The sequence below is a fragment of the Trichosurus vulpecula genome, chromosome 3, assembly GCF_011100635.1.
Source record: "Trichosurus vulpecula isolate mTriVul1 chromosome 3, mTriVul1.pri, whole genome shotgun sequence".
NCBI lineage: Eukaryota > Metazoa > Chordata > Mammalia > Diprotodontia > Phalangeridae > Trichosurus > Trichosurus vulpecula.
The window spans coordinates 139,783,165-139,807,852 of record NC_050575.1 but is presented as its reverse complement, the minus strand read 5'-3'; positions in this window follow the sequence as shown (position 1 = coordinate 139,807,852).

The following is a 24,688-nucleotide window of genomic DNA, read 5'->3' as shown; positions in this document are numbered from 1 at the left end:
GGGAGATTTAGGAAAAACTAAAAAAAAATGAGAACAATTCAAGAAAAACAAGAAGACTATGAAAAGAAAGTCAACCAATTAGAAAAGGAGATCCAGAATCTCAAAGAAGAAAATGACACTTTGAAAATTAGAATTGAGCAAGGCAAAGCCATTGAAGTTATAAGAGATCAAGAAATAATTAAACAAAATATAAAGAATGAAAAAAATAGAAAAGAAAGTAAAACATCTTATAAGAAGAATAACTGATCTGGAGAACAGATCAAGAAGAGAAAACATAAAGATAATTGGACTACCTGAAAACTATGATCAACAAAAGAATCTTGATACAATAGTACAAGAAATAATTAAAGAAAATTGTGCTGAAGCATTAGAACAAGGGGGGAAAGTAGAAATAGAAAAATATCTATCACCACTTGAAAGAGATCCTATGAGGAAAACTCACAGGATTATTATAGTTAAATTCGAAAACCCCCAGCTCAAGGATAAAATATTAAGAGCAATAAAAAATAAACAATTTAAATATGATGGTGCCACAACTAGAGTCACACAAGATCTTGCAGCAGAGACACTACAGGACCACAGGTCTTGGAACACAATATATTGGAGAGCAAAAGAACTGGGGTTCTGGCCAAAAATATCATACCCAGAAAAGTTAAGCATAATCCTGAATGAAAAAAATGGACATTTGATCAATGGTCAGATAAAAATCTGGACTTTGTTAAAAAAAAAAGACAAACCTGAACTTAATAGAAGATTTGACATATACGAGCCAAGAGAAACATAAGGTACATACCCAAAGACTGATCACAAGGGATTCAGTAAGCGCAGATAGTTTACTGTTCATGTAGGTAAAGTATGAGATGTATGTTTAAGATTGTCATTAGTAATTGGGTAATTTGTAAGAAAGATTGGCGTAGACCTGAGTGTGATATGACTTTTAAAAGTAAATCCATTTAGGAACAGCCAAAAGGAGTAATTATTTTATAAAATGAAGTGCAAGAGGAAGAATCGACATAGAGGAAGTAAATGGGGGAGGAGGGCTGGTAGTTCCGGTAACCCACTTTCATCAGGTATGGGTTTAAGAGGGAACAATATTTATATATCTAGATGAATATAAAAGTCTTCTAAATTCAGAAGAAATAAAACAGCAAGGGGATAGGGCGGGGGGAGAGGATAAGGGAGGGATCTCTAGAGGGGAGGCTGAGGGAATATGGGGTTATAGAAAGGTATTTAGATTTATGGGGATGGGAGGATAGGGAAAAGATCCTTTGAGATGGGGGTAGGCTAAGCAATAGGAAGGCAAGGTAGTGGGAAGAAGTAAAGTAAAGGAGTCAGGAAGGATAGGAAATAAGAGATACGCACAAACATAAAAACAAAGATCAGGAGTGGAATTTGTTAGGGAAAGTATATTTCTATATATATATGCATATATATATGCATATATATATACTATATATGTACATATATAGTATATATCTATATATAAATATATTCGTACTTAATTGTAGCCTTCAGGAGGGAGGGAGGGACAGGGACAAAGTGGGTAAAAAGAACAAAATAAAAAGTGAACAGCAGAGAACAAAAGAAAACTTATAAAGAAACAAAGATGGACAGCTCTCAATTCAAAGTATAGTATTTATCATACAGGCTTTCTTGAAATGAAAATTTATTGCTATATATTTTGAATCATCTCTTATGTCCTGCTATGCACATGACATGCTTTTTTTCCTTTTCTTACTTTGCATTTAAGTTTCAATATTTAAGTTTATGATGTTCTAAAAAAAAAGAGAGAAGTTTCCAGAGGGCACAGTGAAATGCAGGGCAAATGACGATAGGAACTAGGGAGAGATAGGGCTGAACTGGATGGGATCTTTGAGATACACACACACACACACACATACACACACGTGTGTGTGTACGTGTGTGTGTGTGTGTGTGTGTGTGTGTGTGTGCATGTTGGGAAGTATAGCAGGGGAGAAGATTTTCAAAGCTGGAACCGCAGGGGAGAGAATACAACTGTGGCTGCAGTCATAAAAGCAGGAGTAGTCCATCTCTACTTCTCCTCCCTCCTACCTGCCAGCCTCTGTCTCTGCTGATCTCCCTCCCTTGTCCTCTCCCAGCGCTGCTTCTCCCTCACTCATGCTAGGGGATAGGGAGGTGGAAGACCATGAAGCTCAGGGATAGCAATTTCTATGCCACAGAAAAGAAGAAAAGCTATTTCCTCCCCAAATGTCAGCATTAGTGGTATAGCACAGGTCATGGTTCTGGTCCGTGGCATTGTCACTTTCGTTGTTCCGACACCTCACCCATAGTGGTGATACAGAAGGAGGCCTGAAAACTTAGGTGTCATTTGGGGTTACCTAGAACAGGAAATGTGGGTAAGTTTTCAAGTGCTTGCATAATTGCCTCACACATGTACCAGTATAGGCTTTGGTAGGTCCAAGCAAGTCCTTTGTGTTATTAGATAGCTACTGTAAGTTGTGTAGTGGATAGAGCACTAGATCTGGAGTCAGAGAGAACTGGGTTAAAGTCCTGTCTCAGACACTTAATAGCTGTGGGGGCCAGGTCAAGTAACTTAAACTCAGCCTCACTTTCTTAATCTGAAAAATGGATAGCTATCTCATGAAGCTATTGCAAGGATAAAATTAGACAACATATGCAAGACACTTTAGCTATTATATAAATGTTAGACGATGAGGACAGTGGGAATTATACATTAAAGAGAAACTAGAGGGCTTATGAGAAGTTTTATACAAGGAGATGGTCACTAGAAGCCCACTGCCTTTGTCAACAGAGGATTCACTAACAACGAGGTTATTTATTCTATAAATTTTTTTTACTTCAAAATGGGATATAACTGGTAACTTCTGAGACAATATATAAAAAATGAGTTCTAAATATGGAATGGTCAGCAGCACTGACTTTATATTTTGAGCAGCACTAAGTTGGTTACTGCCAGAGAGGGATGGGTAGTGCTGCTAGGCAACTATGTGTTCAGGATACAGTACCAGCCAGGGAAGACCAATGTGAATTGAGGTGCTAATGAGGGAGATGCTAGTCATGGAAGGAAGCAAGAAGTCTAAACCTGTGCTGCACGGAGCTCAAGCAAATCCACTCTAGAACACTTCAATCCCATGCTATTAAACATGATACATCTCCCAGGTTAGCATACAACATTTCTAGTCCATGCCTAGAACCCAACCAATCAATTATTAAATAAATCAACAAGCATTTTAAAGTGTTACCTGTGTGCCAGGAGATGCAGCACGGTAATGGAGGACCACCACAGGCTTTACCCCACTCATTGATTTGGGGGCAAAAACCATGTTTTCCTTTCGATCTGTTGCTTTAGTATCATCACAAGATGGAAATAATGTAGACATTTCACAACCATAATATCAGTTGACTGAGAGACTGGTTGAAGGAGGCCAGTTGCCTTTCTATAACTTCTGCTCAGAGAAGTTCAAGGAGGTACAAGAAGATTATGTTATTTGTTTCACTGCCATATTTCTAGTTAGTGGATAGAATCCAGGGAAAACATGAGGTATTGGAAAGAATGGGCAATCTGCTAGGCCATAACATAATCCTGAAGAATGATCAGGAGCCCATAAAGACCATATGTCATTGGGGAGTTCATGGAACTCTGGCAGCCAGGGGGACAGGAGTGGTGGAGAGGGAAAAGATTGGCTTTTTAGGAGGTATTGCCCACCAATTGCAGCAGACAACTGGGACCAGATGATGTTCCATATGGGGAATGTATGGATCAAGATTGGAATGAAGTAGAAACTGTATGCTGGTACTTTCTTGATGGCTAGGGAAACCTCCCATGGCTGCCATGACCTAACAAAGACCTCTGCCAAGAAATAGGAGGAGAGCTGAATCTAGAGGTCACACATTCCTTCTATGGGTTCTCCAAAGGAACTGTGTCTACCTGGAGAGATTGACTCAATAGGTGCTGGAGACAACAGCATTCAGTTTGGGCCATCATCAGGGCCTGGATTAGCCAGTGGGTCTGAGGATACTGAAGGTAGAAAACTGGCAAGAAGTCTGCATGTGCCAGGATTAACTTGTCAATGATGATATACACTATATGAATAACGGGTGAAGAAGTGATATATGTCTCTGCATGCTATGTGCCAGTGAAGTATGACTAATGTCTCTTTTTATATATAACCCCAAACTTTAATTTTATGTATTGCATTTGATCTCTGTGCTACTACATGCAACCTTTTTCTGTAATGCATGTTCTAATGTACTTACATGTGGGCCTCTGTATCTGGGGTAGTGTGCTTACAGAAGTGTGCTGGGGTCAGCTCAAACTGGCTCACAAGGGCCAATTGTTAAATTTTTAGTGTTGAGTGTTTACATGCTGGAAACTGCAATGCCATAAATCAGAACTTATTGTTTTGTTGCTTGTCTAGAGTCTCCAGACTTACGAAAGTGATGGAGAAAATGTTAATAATTCAGATTAAGCTTAAAAAGTACTTCACGGGCACATTGTTTTTTTCAGAGAGCTTACCAGCACACCACTGGGTGCATGTAACCCTTCAGGCAATAGAGAGTAAGGGGACAGAGAACTAGGTATAGTAACAGGAATGCAGGGAAATTTTAACCGATTCTGCTCTACCTCAGCTCTATGTGCTTCCTTGAGGCGAACTGAGGCTTGAGGGCAATTTGTGCTCTGGTTCTAGTTGTTATAGGCATTATTATGGGCATGATTTAAGTGGACATACTTACCCCAACCAAAATTAGGGGAATTTGGAGGATTTCTCATCTGAACATATATTTGTTGGGGGATGAGTTTGAGGCAGGGAGAGTGGTTGAAGAAAAGGTTTTAAAACCTTCCAGGGTGTGTGTGTATGTACATTTGTGTGTGTGTGTGTTTGTGTGTGTGTGTATGTGTGTGCTGTTCTTCAAAGAAGACATCTCTCAGCTCTGAGCACATTCTCTAGCTGTCCTTAATGCCCAGAATTTTCTCTCTCTTCATCTCTGCCTGTTGGCTTCCCTGGCTTCCTTCGAGTCTCAAGTAAAATTTCATCTTCTACAGGAACTCTTTCCTAATTCCTCTTAATTCTAGTGCTTCTGTCTTTAATTATTTCCTATTTTTCCTGTGTATAGTTTGCTTGTACATATTCATTTGCTTGTTGTTTCTCTCAATTGTGAGCTCCTTGAGGACAGGGGCCATTTTTTTGCCCTCTTTTTTACCCCAGTGCTTAGCACAGTGCCCAGCACATAGTAGGTGCATATTTTTTTGACTGACCGACTTGGGGTTCCCACAATTTTGGTTCCATGGACATTGTGGTATTCCATGAATGGCAGTAATATAAGATGAAATGCTCTCTCTCTCTCTCTCTCTCTCTCTCTCTCTCTTTCTCTCTGATAGAAAGTAGTTTGCTAAATAAAATGTGACCTATTTTCTCCCTCCTGTTTAATACTGGGATCAGCTAAGGCTTGTCTAAGATGTATGAACTGATGGATTAATTCAATAGATTGCCCATCCAACTGCCTGTCATATATTTGTGTGTCTCCTATCACTATCCTCAGACAAAATAAGGGAGGAAGGACACAAATTGAATCTCTAGGCAAGGCCAAAGAGCACTGAATTTGTTGTCAAAAGATTGGGTTCAAATCCTAGCTCTGACACTTGGTAATTGTACAAATTTAGGCAAGTCACTTCCCATCTCTGGGGCTTACTTTCCTCTTATGTAAAATTAAGATAATTGGACTATGGAATTTATAAACTGATCTCCGTCTCTAAATCCAAGGGAGACAGCATGGCATGCTAAAGAGTGAGCTGATCTCCAGGGCTCGAGTCCTGCTTGTGACATATACTGGCTGTGTGAGTGAGCAAGTCACTTAACCTCTTACTGTTTTAGACAGCTCTCTAATACTAGGTTACAGAGAAGATGTCAGTCTGCCTTAGTGGAGGGAATTTCCTCATCCAGGAACTCTTCATCCCAATGGAATCACAAGTCACTCGCTATCCTTAGCCCTTCAAATTCACGATCCTATGATCCATTTTTAGGGGTCCAGGAAAATTCTCAAACACTACGGAGACTTGGACTTCTACTGACACCTTTAAAACCCTGAGAAAGTAGAAGATGTGCAAGTTGTGATTTCCTGAGGTACAGGTCATACAACCTTCAAGGAGCTGAAAGGGGTAAGTCTAAATTTAGTCAGGATCTGACCAAAGGTCTTCTTGGTGGTGTGGTGGGTGAAGCTCTGGGTCCAGAGTCAGGAATTTTTGAGTTCAAATCCAGCCTCAGATACTTATTAGCTTTGTGACCCCAAACAAGTCAACAAATTGCTATCTGCCTCAGTTTACTCAACTGTAAAACAAGTCTAAAAATAGCACCTACCTCCTAGAGATGTTGTGAGGATAAAACAAGAAGAAATCTGAAAAGTGCTTAGCACAGTACCTGGCATATAGTAGGTGCATTATAAATGCTTATTTCCTTCTGAATTCTCATCTAGAGTTCTTTCCACAACTCTATTGATAGTATTCACTTGTACAATGAGTGGCCGAGGAGGCAGATCTCTTTTTATAATCTAATGACTCTGAGCATCAGAGCCTTATTTTCCTGGAATCAAAATTCAGCTATTACAGGTTTTCCTAAAACAAAGAGAGCATAGTAAATGAAAATAGACTGAGGTAGTAAAAACAACCCTTGACTAAGCATTAGCTTCTGGTTTGGGCTTTGCTACTTACACTGCATAAAGTCTTAGGAAATAGTTTCACTTTCTCTGGATCTCAGAGATTACATCATTCAAACTCCTCAGTTTCTAGATGAGTTACCTGAGTCTCAGAGAGATGAAGTGAGGTCTTTCGGCCATAGCAGACACAGAGGTCTCCTCTACAATGCAGGAGACACTTTCTGAAACTTTACTGTTGACAATTACCTACAACTAAAGGGCTGAATTAGGTCAGAGGCCTTGGGTTCAAATACTGACTCTGAGACTTACTCCCTGTTTGACCTTGGGGAAGGTATTCAAAGGTTCTTGGACTATTTCCACAACTGAAAAAAGAAGGGGCTGCATTTGAAGATGTTGAAGATCTCTCGCAAATCTAAATCTATGATTCTGTGAACTTTCTCTAACCCAGGGTGGAAAAATTGGTTCCATCATTAGATTGTAAGCTCCTTGAGGGAAGAAACTGTCTTTTGCCCTTCTTTGTATCACCAGTGCTTAGCATAGTGCCTGGCACAAAGTAAGTACTTGATAAATGTGTATTGATTGACTGTTGACTGCCAGATTAATGAGATTTTAAGAACTTCAGCCCCTCCCAAGCAGGAAGTTTATAATCCATAGAATGCAGAGCATTTCTGATTAAGTATTCTGCTTAGTATTAGCTAATGATTTAAGGAATTTGGGGTGTGTGATTTCAACACAGGTTGGCTGTTATTTAGGACTGATTTGGATTCTATTAAACAGAGCCCTTCCCCTCCTCCCTCCTGCCTCCCATCCTCTGCCCGTCTGGTTCATAAAATCCAAACACATTGTCCTGCATAAGCAATAATGAAGAAATCGACAAGAAAAGATTCTTAAAACTTGCTAATCAGTTTAATAATGGCGGTATCTCTGGCGCATTATACAGAGACAAATTAAAAGGGCAATGAGAGCTTCCAGAAATCATCTGTTCATGTTCACAAAGTGAATATTAATGAAAAACAAAATTGAGTTCCTCTTGTGGCTGATTTTCATCAAATTGTGCAGGTATTAAAAAATAGCTATAGAAATCCTATCCATTAGTAGTTAATTCAAAATAACTTTGGCCTCTGCTCCATTCCTGACTAATACCTCTCCTCTCTGCAGAAGCAACATGTCTCATAGGGTCCTGCCATGCCACAAGACCAGCGAGTGGGCTAATTTAGTTCTCTTTATGCACTAAATTTCTAGAAGGGAGAAATGGGCATTAAGTTAATGAAATGTACTGATGGAAGGAGGGGAGAATAGAGAACATCAGGGAGTAGCTGAATTTGCTTTCTTCATCCAGAAACTTGAGTTTAAGTCTCCCAAGGGACAGAATAGGTTTACTTCTATCTGCCAAACTCCAGGACAGATCACTAAGCACCTTTTTATGTAATATAATCATATTATATATTATATTGTATAATATAATCATAGTCATAGATTTCGAGCTGGAAGGGACTTTAGAAACCATCAAGTCCAACTTCCTCACTATTCACATGAGGAAACTGGGGTCTGGGAAAGTTAAGTCACTTGCACAGGCTTTCTGACTGAGCCAAGGGCTCTCTTCAGTAGACCATGCTGTCTCATATGGAGTATTACTTCTCAGTATCTTTGTTTTGTTTTGTATATAGAAAATGTGTGACCTTAGGCAAGTCATTTAACTTCATATTCCCCACATTTTTGTATTCACATAAATTTATATATTTAATATTCATAGCTCTGTATTCCCTATATTTTCTAGCTTTAAATCTAAATCTATAAATGTCATTGCCACCTGATAGCAGGATTGATGGAATATCGATGTATATGCTATGAAAAAGCAGTGTGGGGCAGTAGCAATAATAACAGATCACATTTACATAGCATGTAGTCACAGAGCATTTGTTTCACACCCATTGTCTTATTTCATGAGGTAGTCAGTTTAAGCGTTCTTATCCTAATTTTACTGATAAGTAAACAGAAATTTTGGTAGGTGGAATGCAAATTCATCGAGCCAGTTCATGGCGCAGTTGTCACTGGCCAACCCAAATCTCTAGACTCTCAGGCCAGGGCCTTTTCTGGTACATTAACCTCCGAGTCAAAGTTTCCATAAAACATTCTACTTTTCAACATCTCCAGCTGCAGAACTGGGCCCCCAAGTAAGCCTTTCAGAAGAGATGGGCTAGACTGGAGGTCACCAGGGGATTGGGTCAGTCAAGGAGTGTTGTGATTGCTAGCAAGGCATGGCTGGTGGGTTTAAGCAGATACCTTGAATCCTGAGAGCAAAGTTTAAGTCCAAGTCAGGGATGTCAGATAAAAATGGACAATGTATAGCCATTTATGGAGCCAGAGTAGAAGAGCCAGTTCAGACTTTGACTCTGGGGATTGGCAGGGAATGGGATGGGTCCATTTCCAGGGGTCCATTTTAGACAGGAGTCATAGGTAGGAGGAAAGTCTGAGCATTTAGGCATTGTCTGGGGCCTGATTAGGGTTAAAGTTAGGAGGGAAGAACTGCCAGGGTACATGTTCTTACTAGAAGATCAGGAAAAGTATCTAAAATAATAATACTAGCTAACATTTATACAGCACTTTGAGGTTCACAATGCATTTTTAACATTTTTGATCTTCACGACAACCCTGGATGGGTGGGGCTGTTATTATCCCCATTTGACAGAGGCAGAAGAAGGTTAAGTGATTTGCCCAGGGTCACATGTCTGAGTGTAAGTGTCTGAGATAGATTCAAACTGGGCTTCCCGGCTCCAGATCAGACCCTCTATTCAATGAGCTCCCTAAAGGCTGCTAAGTCTATGTCACTGCAAAGAAAACGAAGTCGTGACTTGATCCCAAGATAGAAGCTTTTTGTCCTGTGCTCTGGTTTTAAGCAACCCTCCTGCTTCATGGGCAGATAAAGCCTGGCAGGTATGTGTTGTTCCCTTGAGTGAGGCAGGGGCCCACAGGTGCTGGCGTTTATGGCAAAAGCAGAGTATCAGGTCCTCTGGGGAGTTCTCACAGCTCTAACAAGGGGTTTCCTTGTCCTTTGTTCTGACAGATCACCCCTGGAGCTCCCTTTCTAGCCCTCTTGGCAGTGTTCACACCCACAGCTCCTCCTCTTGCCCTATCAGTTAGTCTGATTCTCCTCCCTTTTGTCCTGAAGAGGCATCTTGCTTTCCTGGAGACTTGTAAATTGGTTTGAGCTAGGAATAGAAACATCGTGAAATATATGCTAGAAGGGTAGAAATTTTCTTTCCAGAGACTAGGGATTAAGTTAGACCAGTTCCTCAAAAGCTTATTCAAATGATTCTATTTCTCTCTCTTTGCATTCTCTAAGTCTGAATCGTGTGCTTTGTGGCTGTACTATCACAGGACCTGTTCAAAAGCCACCTCTCACATGAGGACTTTCCTGATCCTCCTTCTCTCTCCTCTCCCCACAAAAACTGCCTTATATTTACTTTGTACATATTTTGTATCTGATCGGCAGCTGGGTGGTGCAGGGGATAGAGTGGGAGACCTGGAATCAGGGTGTCCTGAGTACAAATCCAGCCCAGACTCTTTTTTATTCTTCCTAGTTGTGTTATCCTTTAGAAAAAAATTTAACTTCTGTCAGCCTCAATTTCTTCATCTGCAAAATAGGGATAATAATAGCACCTAACTTCCAGGGTTGTTCTGAAGATAAAATGAGATATTTGTTATTTGTTAACTGCTTCGCAAAACTTAAAATGCTATATAAATACCATTTACTCAAATCTATTCATCCACTTATTTATTTTCTACTTGTTCATTTATTTATTTTCTACTTGTTCATTTATCTATGTATTTATCTTTCTGTTTCTGTATCTGTTTATTTTAAGTGTACATAGAGCTTGCCTTGATATAATGTAAGCTCCTTGAGAGTAGGTTTATTTCTTTTTTGTCTTTTTGTCTGTACAATTCTTGAGACACAGTTGGTGTTAAATGTTTATTGATTAATTGACTGACTGGTTGATTACCTTATTTCCAGGTTGGGTTTACTTACTGGTATTGCTGTTGAGGGTACAGTCTCTGGGAACCCCCTTGAACCTGATGGGATACAGTCTCTGGGAACCCCCTTGAGCTCTCCTTGAATCTTCCCACTAGATCTGGCCTTTTCCTAAGGCCATAAGCCTTTCATTATCTAGGCCCAAATCTCTACCTAGCCTAGCTCTCTATTGTCCAGCTGCTTCTCACCCTTGATCCCATCAAAATCCTATTCTCTTGTTTCCTGGAGTCTTTACCTCTAGTCACCCCAGTCTCATCAAGATCCTCCTTAGATTCCTCCCCAAGACCCTCCCTAAACCCCTCCTCTAGTCATCCCAGACTACTTGACCACCCCTCAATCCCTCCCACAATCTTTCTGTATATAAGCTCCATCTTGCCTCCATGAAGGTGCTCAGATTCAATCTAGCTCAGTAGCTTGAATCTGGCGCACTTGTGAAAAGACAACTCATTATGGCGAATCCTTAATAGACTTTGTTTTTTCCCTTGGCTGAGAAGGTTTGAGTCGTATTCATTCAGCAGGACTCGGCATGTCAGTATTTTGGGGTCTCAAGCACCCCTAAAAACACATAGTTCCCTACCATCATCATTTTTCTTTAACCTCATCATTTTCACTTTCTGTAACAACAATGTTCCTAGAAGCTGCTGTGGAAGTGAAAGACCTAACAAGACCAACAACAAGAACATACAGAAAGGCTGCTAGCGCAGGTTCTTTGACCTGCTTTTCTAAGGAAAGTAGCTTTAAGGGGTCAGCAATCTTACTTCTATTAAACATACATATATCATTCACTTAGTTCAGAGGGAAAAGCCAGTACCCTTCAGAGCAAATACAAACAGAAACTACAAACAGAGACAATATAAACAGACCAAATCACAATACATAGTTACCAGAGAAGCACCAACATCTGGATTTTTTAAAATGGTGGGGAGGAGGGGGAGTGGAGGGGAGTGGGGCACTGCTTCAACAGCTTACCCAGAGTCTCATTGCCAACACTCTTTCAAAGAGTGTGATCCCAAAGGCAAAATGCTAACCTCAGAGCTCTTATACCCTGTTCTGGGCCCTGAGGCCTACTTAGCAAAAAAGGTATGGGGCCTGGGGCTTTCTTGTTTCTTAAGGAGATCAAAGACTCTTGATTCAATCAAAGACTCCCAAATGAAACAAAGGCAAAACTCAATCAAAGGCACCTGATGGCCTTAGCATTCCAAAAGAGAAAACAAAAAAGTCCCACCCTAATTATCATAACACTTTCTCCAGTCAATGAGCTAAGAGAATGTACATAGATTTTAACAATAAAGTAAGAGAAACAAAAGTAAGCAATTATGAGAGTGGGCATAGAGCAGTAGAAACATTGATGGACTTTGATTCAGGAGTGAGTTCAAATGCAGGCTCTGCCATTTAGTAACTATTGGACTATGAGCAAACAAAGCCCTTGTTAAAGCCTATTTCCTGTTCTAAAAGGAGGGATTGACTATGTGATTTCTATGTTTCCTTCCAGCTCAAGATTTAAGACAAAATGGGGATATCTAATAAGATGGTCAAGATACACAAAGGCTTTTGACAGGCTCAAGTGATGGAACAAATCCAATGTAATGACATTTAATAGGAATAAGATTCCAGCATTTGGATGAGGAAAAAAAAAACCTATCGCCTGCACAAGGACAAGATAGCAGTGGTACAGCTAGACAATAGTTATCGTGAAAAAGAGCTGAAGGCATTAGTGGACTGGAAGCTCAGTATGAATCAATGCTGTGAATAATGGACAAGAAAAGCTAACTTGAACTAGGCTGCATTGAGAGACGCACGTTACTCAGAGCCTATATCAAGTCCTCCTCTGAAGATTCATCTTAGTGGAGAGGGGAGCCTGGATTCTCAAAGGCCATCACAATCATATGCTATGATTTGTTCATTCCCCAATCGATTAGTGTCCCCCTCAATTTCCAATTCTCAGCCACTACAAGGAGCTGCTACAAATATTTTTGTACATATAGGTCATTTTTCTTTTTCTTTGATCTCTTTGGCATACAGACCTCTTAGTGGTATTGCTTGGTCGAAGAGTATGCACAGTTTTATAGCCCTTTGAGAATAATTCCAAATTATTCTCCAGAATTATTGGACCAGTTCACAACTCCACCAACAGTTTCTTAGTGTACCTATTTTTCCTCATCCATGGTCTTATTGGGAAGGCTTTTAGCTTGTCTCCATCACAGATAATGCTTGCTGATGGTATTAGATAGAGACTACTTATCATCTTAAGGAAAGCTCCATTTATTCCTATGCTTTCTTGTGTTTTTAATGGGAATAAGTGTTGTATTTTTTCTAAAGCTTTTTCTGCATCTATTGAGATAATCATACAATTATTGTTTTTGTTATTGATATGGTCAGTTATGCTGACAGTTTTCTTAATATTAAATCACCCTTGTATTTCTGGTATAAATTCTTCCTGATCATAGTATATGATCTCTGTTACATATTGCTCTAATCTCCTTGCTAGTATTTTATTTATCATTTTTACATCAATATTCATTAGAATTCATCATTGCTCATGGGTAGGCCAAGCTAACACAATAAAAATGACAATTTATCTAAATTAATTTACTTATTCAGTGCCATACCAATTAAAGTACCAAAAGTTATTTTATAGAAATAGAAAAAAACAATAACAAAATTCATCTGGAAGAACAAAAAGTCCAGAGTATCAAGGGAATTATTGAAAAGAAATGCAAGAGAAGGTGGCCTAGTCCTACCAGATCTTAAATTGTATTATAAAGCAGCAATCATCAAAATTACTTGGTACTGGCTAAGAAATAGAGTGGTGGATCAGTGGGATAGGTTTGGTACACAAGACACAGTAGTCAATGACTTTAGTAATCTACTGTTTCATAAACTCAAAGATTCCAGCTTCTGGGATAAGAACTCACTATTTGACAAAAAGTGCTGGGAAAACTGGAAAATAGTATGGCAGAAACTAGGCATAGATCAATTTCTTACACTGTACACCAAAATGAAGTCAAAATGGGTACATGATTTAGCTATAAAGGCAGCTACTATAAGCAAACTGGGAGAACAAAGACTAATTTCCCTGTCAGATTTATGGAGAGTGGAAGAATTTATGACCAAACAAGAGATAGAGAACATTATCAAATGCAAAATGGATGATTTTGATTACACTAAATTGAAAAGTTTTTGCACAAATAAAGCCAATGAGACCAAGATTAGGAGGGAAGCAGAAAACTGGGAAAGAATTTTTATGACCAGTGTCTCTGATAAAGGCCTCATTTCTAAACTATATAGAGAACTAAGTCAAATTTATAAGAATACAAGTCATGCCCCAATTGATAAATGGTCAAAGGACATGAACAGGCAGTTTTCAGATGAAGAAATTAAGGCTATCAATAGTCATATGAAAAAAATGCTCTAAATCACTATTGATTAGAGAAATGCAAATCAAAACAGCTCTGAGGTACCATATCACAACTAGCAGATTGGCTAACATGACAAAACAGGAAAATGATAAATGCTAGAGAAGATGTGGGAAAATTGGAACACTAATGCATTGTTGGTGGAGTTGTGAACTGATCCGACCCTTCTGGAGAGCAATTTGGAACTATGCCCAAAGGGCTATAAAAATGTGCATACTCAGGGCGGAGCCAAGATGGTGGCTGGTAAGCAGGGAATAGCGTGAGCTCTGTACTGAGTCCCTCCAAAAACCTAAAAAATTGGCTCTGAACCAATTCTAGAACGGCAGAACCCACAAAACAGCAGAGGGAAGCAGGGCTCCAACCCAGGACAGCCTGGATGGTCTCTGGGTGAGGTCTATCCCACATGGAGCTGGGAGCTGGGAGCTGGGAGCTGGGAGCTGGGAACGGAGTGGAGTAGAGCCCAGCCTGAGCGGCGTAGACCAACAAGACCAGCAACCAGGCAGAGCATGCCGTAGCGCCCTGAATCAGTGAGCTGCGGCAGTTACGAGACTTCTCAACCCACAAACACCAAAGACTGCTGAGAAGGTTAGTGGGAAAAACTGTGGGAGTGGAAGGAGTTCGAGGTTCGGCTTCCAGTCCCGGGGGCAGTGGAGGTGGGGCAGCTACGGCTGTTGTTGCTTCCGGCTTCAGGCCCACCTGGTGGGAGGAATTAAGTGGCAGATCAGAGCAGGGGTGCACAGCCTGCTGAAGATCTAAGCCCAGTTCGGGTTGGGGGTTTTTGGGGAAGGAGCAGTGCTGGTGTGGTAGAGCTGGCACCTCCCCCCCAAACGTGGAACATAGAACTCTGTAGTCTACAAGCAGTCATACCCCACTGAAAAACTCAAAGGTCAAGTTAGTTGGCTGGGAATATGGCCAGGCAGTGAAAACGCACCGAGATTCAGTCTCAGACTTTGCATTCTTTCTTTGCTGACAAAGAAGACCAAAACATACAGACAGAAGAAATTAATAAAATCAAAGAGCCTACAACAGAAACCTCCAAGAAAAACATGAACTGGTCCCAGGCCATGGAAGAGCTCAAAAAGGATTTGGAAAAGCAAGTTAGAGAAGTAGAGGAAAAATTGGGAAGAGAAATGAGAAGGATGCGAGAAAACCATGAAAAACAAGTCAATGACTTGCTAAAGGAGACCCAAAAAAATACTGAAAAATACACTGAAGAAAACAACACCTTAAAAAACAGACTAACTCAAATGGCAAAAGAGCTCCAAAAAGCCAATGAGGAGAAGAATGCCTTGAAAGGCAGAATTAGCCAAATGGAAAAGGAGGTCCAAAAGACCACTGAAGAAAATACTACTTTAAAAATTAGATTGGAGCAAGTGGAAGCTAGTGACTTTATGAGAAATCAAGATATTATAAAACAGAAACAAAGGAATGAGAAAATGGAAGACAATGTGAAATATCTCCTTGGAAAAACCACTGACCTGGAAAATAGATCCAGGAGAGATAATTTAAAAATTATTGGACTACCTGAAAGCCATGATAAAAAAAAGAGCCTAGATATCATCTTTCAAGAAATTATCAAGGAGAACTGCCCTGATATTCTACAGTCACAGGGCAAAATAGAAATTGAAAGAATCCATCGATCACCTCCTCAAATAGATCCCAGAAAGAAATCTCCCAGGAATATTGTCGCCAAATTCCAGAGCTCCCAGATCAAGGAGAAAATATTGCAAGCAGCCAGAAAGAAACAATTTCAGTGTTGTGGAAACCCAATCAGAATGATCCAAGATCTGGCAGCCTCTACATTAAGAGATCGAAGGGCTTGGAATATGATATTCTGGAGGTCAATGGAGCTAGGATTAAAACCTAGAATCACCTACCCAGCAAAACTGAGTATCATGCTCCAAGGCAAAATATGGATTTTCAATAAAATAGAGGACTTTCAAGCTTTCTCAGTGAAAAGACCAGAACTGAATAGAAAATTTGACTTTCAAGCACAAGAATCAAGATAAGCATGAAAAGGTAATCAAGAAAACGAATAAGAAAAAGAAATTTCAAGGAACTTACTAAAGGTGAACTGTTTTGTTGACATTCCTACATGGAAAGATGATGAGTATGATTCATGAGACCTCAGTATTAGGGTAGCTGAAGGGAATATGCATACATATATATGTTTATGTATATATATGAGTGAATGTGTATATATGTATATATCTATGTGTGTGTGTGTGTGTGTGTATATATATATATATATATATATATATATATATATATAGAGAGAGAGAGAGAGAGAGAGAGAGAGAAACAGAGAGAGAGAGAGAGAGAGAGAGAGAGAGAGAGAGAGAGAGAGAGAGAGAGAGAGAGAGGACACAGGGTGAGTTGAAGATGAAGGGAAGATATCTCAAAGAAATAAAATCAAATTAAGGGATGAGAGAGGAACATACTGAGAGAGGGAGATAAGGAGAGATAGAATGGGGTGGATTATCTCGCATAAAGGAGGCAAGAGCAAGCAGTTCTGTGGGAGGAGGGGAGAGGGCGGATGAGGGGGGAAATGAGTGAACATTGCTCACATCAGATTTGGCCTAAGGAGGGAATATCATACATACCCAATTGGGAATCTTACCCCACAGGAAAGAAGAGGGAAGAAGATAAAAATAAATGGGGAGGATGATGGAGGGGAGGGCTGATGGGGGTGGAGGTAGTCAAAAACAAACACTTTCGAAAGGGGACAGGGTCAAGGGAGAAAATTCAATAAAGGGTGATGGGTTGGGAAGGAGCAAAATATAGTTAGTCTTTCACAACATGAGTATTGTGGAAGGGTTATACATAATGATACACATGTGGCCTATGTTGAATTGCTTGACTTCTTAGGGAGGGTGGGTGGGAAGGGAAGAGGGGAGAGAATTTGGAACTCAAAGTTTTAAAAACAGATGTTCAAAAACAACAAAAATGTTTTTGCATGCAACTAGAAAATAAGATACACAGACAATGGGGTGTAGAAATTAATCTTGCCCTACAAGAAAGGAAGGGAAAAGGGGATGGGAGGGGAGTGGGGTTACAGAGGGGAGCGCTGACTGGGGAACAGCGCAACCAGAATATATGCCATCTTGGAGTGGGTGGGGGGGTAGAAATGGGGAGAAAATATGTAATTCAAACTCTTGTGAAAATCAATGCTGAAAACTAAATATGTTAAATAAATTAAAAAAAATAAAAAAAAAATCTTCACAACAACAAAAAAAAAGTTAGGAAGCTTCACTTAAATAAATCAACATTCTGTAAAAAAAAAAAATGTGCATACTCTTTGGCCCAGCAATACCACTTCTAGGTCTGTATCCCAAAGAAATCATACAAATGGGAAAAAGACCCACATGTACAAAAATATTTATGGCAGCTCTTTTTGTGGTGACCAAGAATTGGAAATTGAGGGAATGCCCAAGAGCTGCAGAATGGCTGAACAAATTGTGGTATGTTAATATAATGGAATGCTATTGTGCTACAAGAAATGATGAGCAGGAAGACTTCAGAAAAACCTGTAAAGATTTGCTTGAACTGATGCTGAGTGAAGTGAGCAGAACCAGGAGAACATTGTACGCAGTAAAAGCCACAATGTACAATGACTACCTTTGGTAGACTTATCTCTTCTTAGCAATGCAAGGATCTAAGACAAGTCCAAAGGACTCATGATAGAAAATGTTGTCCACATCCAGAAAAAAGAACTATGGAGCCTGAATGCAGATTGAAGCATATTATTTGCTCTTTTTTTTCTTTTTTTTGTTTGTTCTTCTCTCTTGTGGTTTCTCCCATTGGTTCTAATTATTCTCTACAACATGACTAATGTGAAAATAGGTTCAATATGAATACATATGTGGAGCCTCTATCAAATTACACACTGTCTCGGGTTGGGGGGAGGAGGGAGATGGGGAGAAAATTTTGAACTCAAAATCTTATGGAAATGAATGTTGAAAACTAAAAATAAATAATTTTTTTAAAAAGGCATTAAAATATTCATTAGAGAAATTGACTTATAATTTTCTCTTTTCTATTCTTGCTCTTCCTGGTTTAGTGTCAGCACCACATTTGAGTCATAGGAAGTATTTGGTTGTGTTCTTTCTTTGCATATTTTTTTTGCCAAATAGTTCATATAGTATTGGCATTAATTGTTCTTTAAATCTATGGCACTTTTAAACAAAATGTAGTTTCCCTGATTATCACTTTTAATTAGGTCAGTTTTGCATTGTAGATTCTGTGCCAGCCCTTCATTTTAACTCTGTGTGTGTCTTTCTGTTTCAAGCATGTCTCTCGTAAACAACATATTGTTGGATTCTGGTTTCTAATCCATTTTTCTATCTGCTTATGCTTTATGGGTGAGCTCATCCCATTCCCATTTACAGCTATGATTTCTAACTATTTCCTTCTATCTTATTTTTTCTGTTTATCCTTATCTCTCTTTTTTATCCTGTCCTTCTTCCAAAGTCTGCTTTGCTTCTAAACACTGCCTCCCTTAATCTGCCCTCTCTTTTATCATCCTCCCTCCACCCCGTATCTCTTATCCCTTTCTCTTTCTACTTCCATTTTGGTTAAGATAGATATATATACACGTGTGTGTGTGTGTGTGTGTGTGTGTGTGTGTGTGTTCTTCCCTCTTTGGGTCAATTCTGATGAGTGAGGTTCAAGTATTGCCCATCACCCCCTGCATTTTTCCCTCTACTATAAAAGCTCTTCTTTGTGAACCTCTTTCATGTGAGAAAATTTCCCCCTTTCTATCTCTCCTTTCTCCCTTCACCCAGTGCATTGCTTACATACCTTTTAATTTTTTTTTTTTTGGAGATCATCCCAAAATAGTTAACCCACATTCATACTCTTTAAATACACTCCTCCTAACTTCCTTACTAATTGTAAGTTCTTGGGAGTTCCATGTATCATCTTCCCATGTAGGAATTTAAACAGTTTAACTTTATTGAGTCCTTTATGATTTCTCTTTCATGTTTCCCTTTTTAACCTTCTCTTGAGACTTGTGTTTCAATGTCAAACTTTCTATTCTGCTGTGGTCTTTTCTTCAAGAATGCTTGAATGTCCTCTGTTTCATTCCTCCCGCCCAAAGAATTATACTCAGTTTTGCTGGGCAGGTTATTTTTAGTTATAATCCTAGTTTTTTTGCCTTCTAGAATTTCTTACACATTACAAGCCCTCCACTCCCTTTAGCATGAAAGCCGCTAAATCTTATGTGATGGTGACTATGACTCCATGATATTTAAATTGTTTCTTTCTGATCACTTGCAATATTTTCTCCTTGACATTGGAGCTCTGGAATTTGGTTTATAGCATACATTTTGGGATCTCTTTCAGGAGGTGATATATCATTAAGGCAAGATTCATGACCTCGAGGGTGACCATGAACATGCCTGAATGGTTCAGAATTGCAAAGTATGAAAAATTCTCTATGTAGAAGGCAGAGGAAGTATAACATTTATTTAGACTCCAGAGGATCAAATCTGAGACCCAATACCCCCAATTTGATATAGTAGCAATTATGTTCCAAAACCAGTAAGCCTACCTCAATGCAGTAACAAGGAAATTATAGCACAGTATTATAGCAAGGGACCAAGTCATCCTGTAACCTTCCCCCCTGCTCGGGCCTTCCTGTAAACAGTCACTCATAAATCCTAACTCTCCACTCAGCATTCTCTTCTGCAGCTCTGCCAACCATAGTTCTCTCAATGTCTTTTCTTCAGCACCCTCTTGATGTCTGCTGCCTCAATGTCTTCCTCTCAGTTCTGCTGCTCTTAGTTCTGTTCCTCTTCAATTCTGCTCCTTTTCAATTCTGGGCTCTTCTTTTACACAGTCCTAGCTGGCATCTGATTGGCTAGAACTAGGTTTCTGATTGACTGAATTCATGATTGACTAGAACTCAGTGCACATACCATTGGCTCTGGTCTTAGCAACTCCCTTTAGAGTCCTGAGGGCTTCATGCCCACATTAGCTTAGCACCTAGTAAGTAGGGGCTTTAGGCCTACTTACAGACAAAGATATAATCAAGCTTTCCCACTGAGGCACTCCTGAGGCCTATTGAATGGGTGGGGAAGATCTTTGATCACATTAATACTACAGGTGATCAGTAGATTCTTTCAATTTCTATTTTATCCTCTGAATCTAAGATATCAGGGCAGTTTTCCTTGATAATTTCTTGAAATATGATGTCCAGGCTCTTTTTTTAAATCATAATTTTCTGGTAGGTCAATATTTCTTAAATTATTCTTCCTTGATCTATTTTCCAAGTCAGTTGTTTTCCCAATGATATATTTCATATTTTCTTCCATTTTTTTTCATTCTTTTGATTTTGTTTCATAGTTTCTTGGTATCTCATGGAGTCATTGACTTCCATTTGCCCAATTTGAATTTTTAAGGAATTATTTTCTACAGGGAGCTTTTGTACCTCCTTTTCCATTTGGCCTATTCTGTTTTTTATGGTTTGGTTTTCTTCAGTATTTTTTGTGCCTCTTTTAGCAAGCCATTAATTCTCTTTTCATAATTTTTTTGTATCACTTTCCTTTCTTTTCCCAATTTTTCCTCTACCACTCTTATCTCTTTAACTATTTCAGGAGTTCTTCTGGGGCTTGTGTCCAATTAGATTTTTTTTTCCTTTGAGGCTTTGCTTGTAGCTATTTTCTCATTGTTGTCTTCTTCTGAGTTTCTATCTTGGTCTTCCTTGTCATGATAGTAGCTTTTTATGGTCAGGTTTTGTTGTTGTTTCTTCATTTTTTTCAGCCAATTTCTTGACTTGAACTTTATGTTTAAGTTGGGCTCTGCTCACCTGAGGGTGGGGAGGCACTATCTCAAGCTTTAGGCTTTTTCATGCTTCTGTTTTCAGAGCCAGGTCTGGAAGTCTGCAATTTGGTTCTTCTAAAGTGGCATAGTGTAGGGAGAGGTGTGGCTATTGCTCTTCTGGTCTGAGCTCTGTTCTTTACCCAGGAAAACCTCCTGTTCTCTGCAGTTAAAAGCACTAGTGTTCCTCTTGGCCCTGGAACTGCAACCCAGAATTGCTTGTGCACAATAGAATTGCCGATCGGTGCCAGTTGCAGCCAGTGCCAGCAAAGGATCCCTTATAATCTCTTTCTGACCAGTTGTCTGACCACTTTACTGTTTATGGATTGAGAGCTCCTGAAGCTGGTGCTGCTGCTAATACTGTAGCAGCTGCCTCTGATACCCACAGCTATTGCTGCTTCTTTGCTCTAAGCTGCCTCACCCCAATGTCACTGATCTTTCCTGCTGATGTCCTAAGTTGTATTGGGCTGGAAAAATGCTTCGCTGACTTTTTGTTTGCTCTACCACTTCAAAATTTGATTTAAGGAGTTATTTTAAGTTACTTGGAGGGGAATATTGAGAGGTTCAGCTAAGTTGCTGCCTATACTCTGCTATCTTGGCTCCATTCACCTCTATAGAATCTTTACGAGAATGAGGTACCTAACTACATATGAAGGGTTTCCTTGGCGGAAATATGAGAAAGAAACAGGAAGGATTTAGCAAAGGATTAACTATGGAGATCATATCTTTGCAGTCACATAATTGAATGACAGGTTAGTCATTATTCAGTAATTATACAGAAACTCAGTAGAGCAATATAATTGGGAATGTGGTACAGACTAAACTCACCACAGTAAAATGAAACCTTTAAAGTGCTCTTTCAACATTATGTGTCCTGTTCATACGTAAAATATGATTCCTGAATAGATACAATCACAGATACTACTTTTTCTATAATTCCTTGATTATAAGAATTAAGCAAGGCATAAAATGGGGAAATTTATGCTTACCAATATCATTCCCCACTGGCATGGAGGACATCTTGTGCAAAGTACACATAGAAGAAGGATTTCCTAGATGGTGAGGTCCTCCAAATGCCCTTGCTGATAAATGGTCATCAGAGGTTCCTTGATGATATTAATGACAACTCAAAAAAAGATTAACCTAACAATCCACACAGAAAAGCCAAATGGATGAAGAATTACTATTTGCATGATTCAATCAACAAGATTTTATAAAACACTTCCTATATTCCAGACACTGTGCTGCTGCAGTTGGATAATCAGCCTATTGAATCAATCCACGAGTGTCTGCTGACAAAAACTGAACAGGATGGAAGGAATAGATGGGTTCAGGTTTGTAATATTTAAGGGAGTATCCACTTTTATGAGCTCGCAGATCCATAGAAGCCTTGACATTGTGTCCAGAATGAGGTGATAATCCTACTGTATTCTGCCCTGGTCAGATTAGATCTGGACTGTTGAGTTCAGGTCTTGGTGCCACATTTAAGATATATGTCGACAAAGTAGTCCGTCTGGTGGAGGACTGCTAAGATAGTGAGAGAGGTCTAGAGACCAAGTTACATGAACATCAGCTAAAGGAATTGCATGTGTTTTGTCTGAAGAGTGAAAGAGGAAAACTGTAACTGCCTTAAAGTTCTTGAAGGATTTTCATGTGGGAAAGGGGCTTATTCCTCTTGGCCTCAGGGGCTGCAGCTGGAGATAATACATAGAAATTGCTGAGAAGTTCTCTAGAGAAAGAACAACTCTCTAATAATTAGTGCAGTTTAAAAGTGGAACAGTTTACCTGTGTAGGAAGTGAGTTCTTCATCCCTGGAAATCTCTAGGCGAAGGGTAGGTGACAACTTGTCCAGGATGTGTAAATAGCACTTTTTGTTCAGGTGCAGGTTGGATAGGTGACTACCAAGACTTCTTCCAGCTCAAAGTTTCTGTGATTCTGGGCTGCACAATAAAGCGATGAGGAAAATGTTTTCTAAACCGGGTAAGGTGCTATTGAAATGTGAACTGTTTTAGATTTGATTATGTTTGATTAGATTTGATATGTTATTATATATATATATGCCTATGTGTGCATATAGAATAAAGACAGTGTAATGTAGTGGATAGAGTGTTTGCCTTGGATGGGATTAAGACCTGCCTCTGGCACATGCTGGTTGGGTGACCATCATCAACTCCATGTTTCATTGCCCCCACACAGCTCCCTAAGCTTACTAGTCACCACCTATTTGCTGATTTGTATCTATAGAGAAAGATTTTATATCTATGACCATATCTGTGTGTATTTGAGGGAAGCGATCTCCAGGTAACTCCCCTACCAATGCAAAACAATACCTCCTCTGCAAAAAAAAAAAAAAAATAGTCTTAGAGACTTCCCTGGGAGCATGAAGAGTTTGACTGATGTGGCCTGAGGTACAGTCAGTATGTAACAGAGGCAGTACTTGAACCCTGGTCTGAGACTGTCTCTGAGACTAGTTTTCTCTCCTTGATGCCATGCTGGTTCACCTCTGGCTTCACCTTTTCAGTCTATGTCCCCACCTTTATCTCTATCTCTGTGTACACCAATACAAACTCTATTACTGTGTAATAAGGACAAAAACTGACAGGATGAGAAAGCAGAGATGCATTTAGGGCACTCCCTTTCGAAAGTCCTAACCTTCGTTAAAGCCTTGTTTCCAATGTTGCATCATGGTACGGAGGTGGTCTGGCTTCTCCAGGGCTCTACTTCCACCGTGGCTGGTCCTCTGGCAAGTGCTACTGAGCAGGAAATGTTTTGAATATAGGACTAGCAACAGACCACATGAAAGTTGGCCAAGGACCAATGCAGCCTACCAAGGATCAGAGAGGGTGGTCACCAGAAAGTTGGTCATCAGATGATGGATTTTTGACAGCAGTACCTCATGAGGCCCATTTTCTGAGATATGGAGGAGCTGTGATGGACCACCCACATGAATAGAATCTCAGACCCTTGTAGTAGTCATCAGCAAGCATTTATTAAGCACCTATCATGGATAATATGTTCCATAAAGCAGCATAATATTTCAGATGATCTGGCTTTTCTCAATGTGGAGTCCATTGCTTTCCTCTACTAGTACAGGTTATCTGGAATGTCTACTGTCTTGTCTCTCCCCTCATGTCTCTGTTCAGCTGCTTCTCTCTGTCTCTCCACAATTCCTCTCCATGCCAAAGCAGGGGCTAGGCAGATGAACTTTCTGGCTTCTTTCCATCTGAGAATTGACTGCGCTCCCATGACAAGTATCGTGCATTCAGCTCCAGGCCTACCCAAGGCCTGTGGTCACAAATTTCCAGACACTTTGTGCATTTGATGACCAATGTAAAATATATGGAGACCTTTTTAAACCCTTTGATTACATGCTATTTTTCTCTGTCTGGGTAATTGTTGAGGAGTGAGCCAGAAAAGATGTTCTAATTAATTAGAGCGAGTATTTTAGGAAGCTACTTTCTGGTGTACTCGGGACCAGAATCCAAATTTCCCACTTATCTGCCTTAAACACCCTGACCCTGAAGTGACCTCTACACTTGGTGCATTTGTATTTGTGTTTATACTGGATTCAGAGACAGGAGGCCTTATTAACTGGTCAGAATTTTACTTTTAAATGGGCCATTAACCTGCTATGGAGCCATAGAGCATACTGATAATGTAACACCTCAGAATCCTGTCTGGCCCCGGAAGTTGAACCTGGTCAGAGACCTAATGGATTTCTTTCCACTATTTCAGAGATGTTCGAGAAAATCTCAAGGCATCAGGCAGC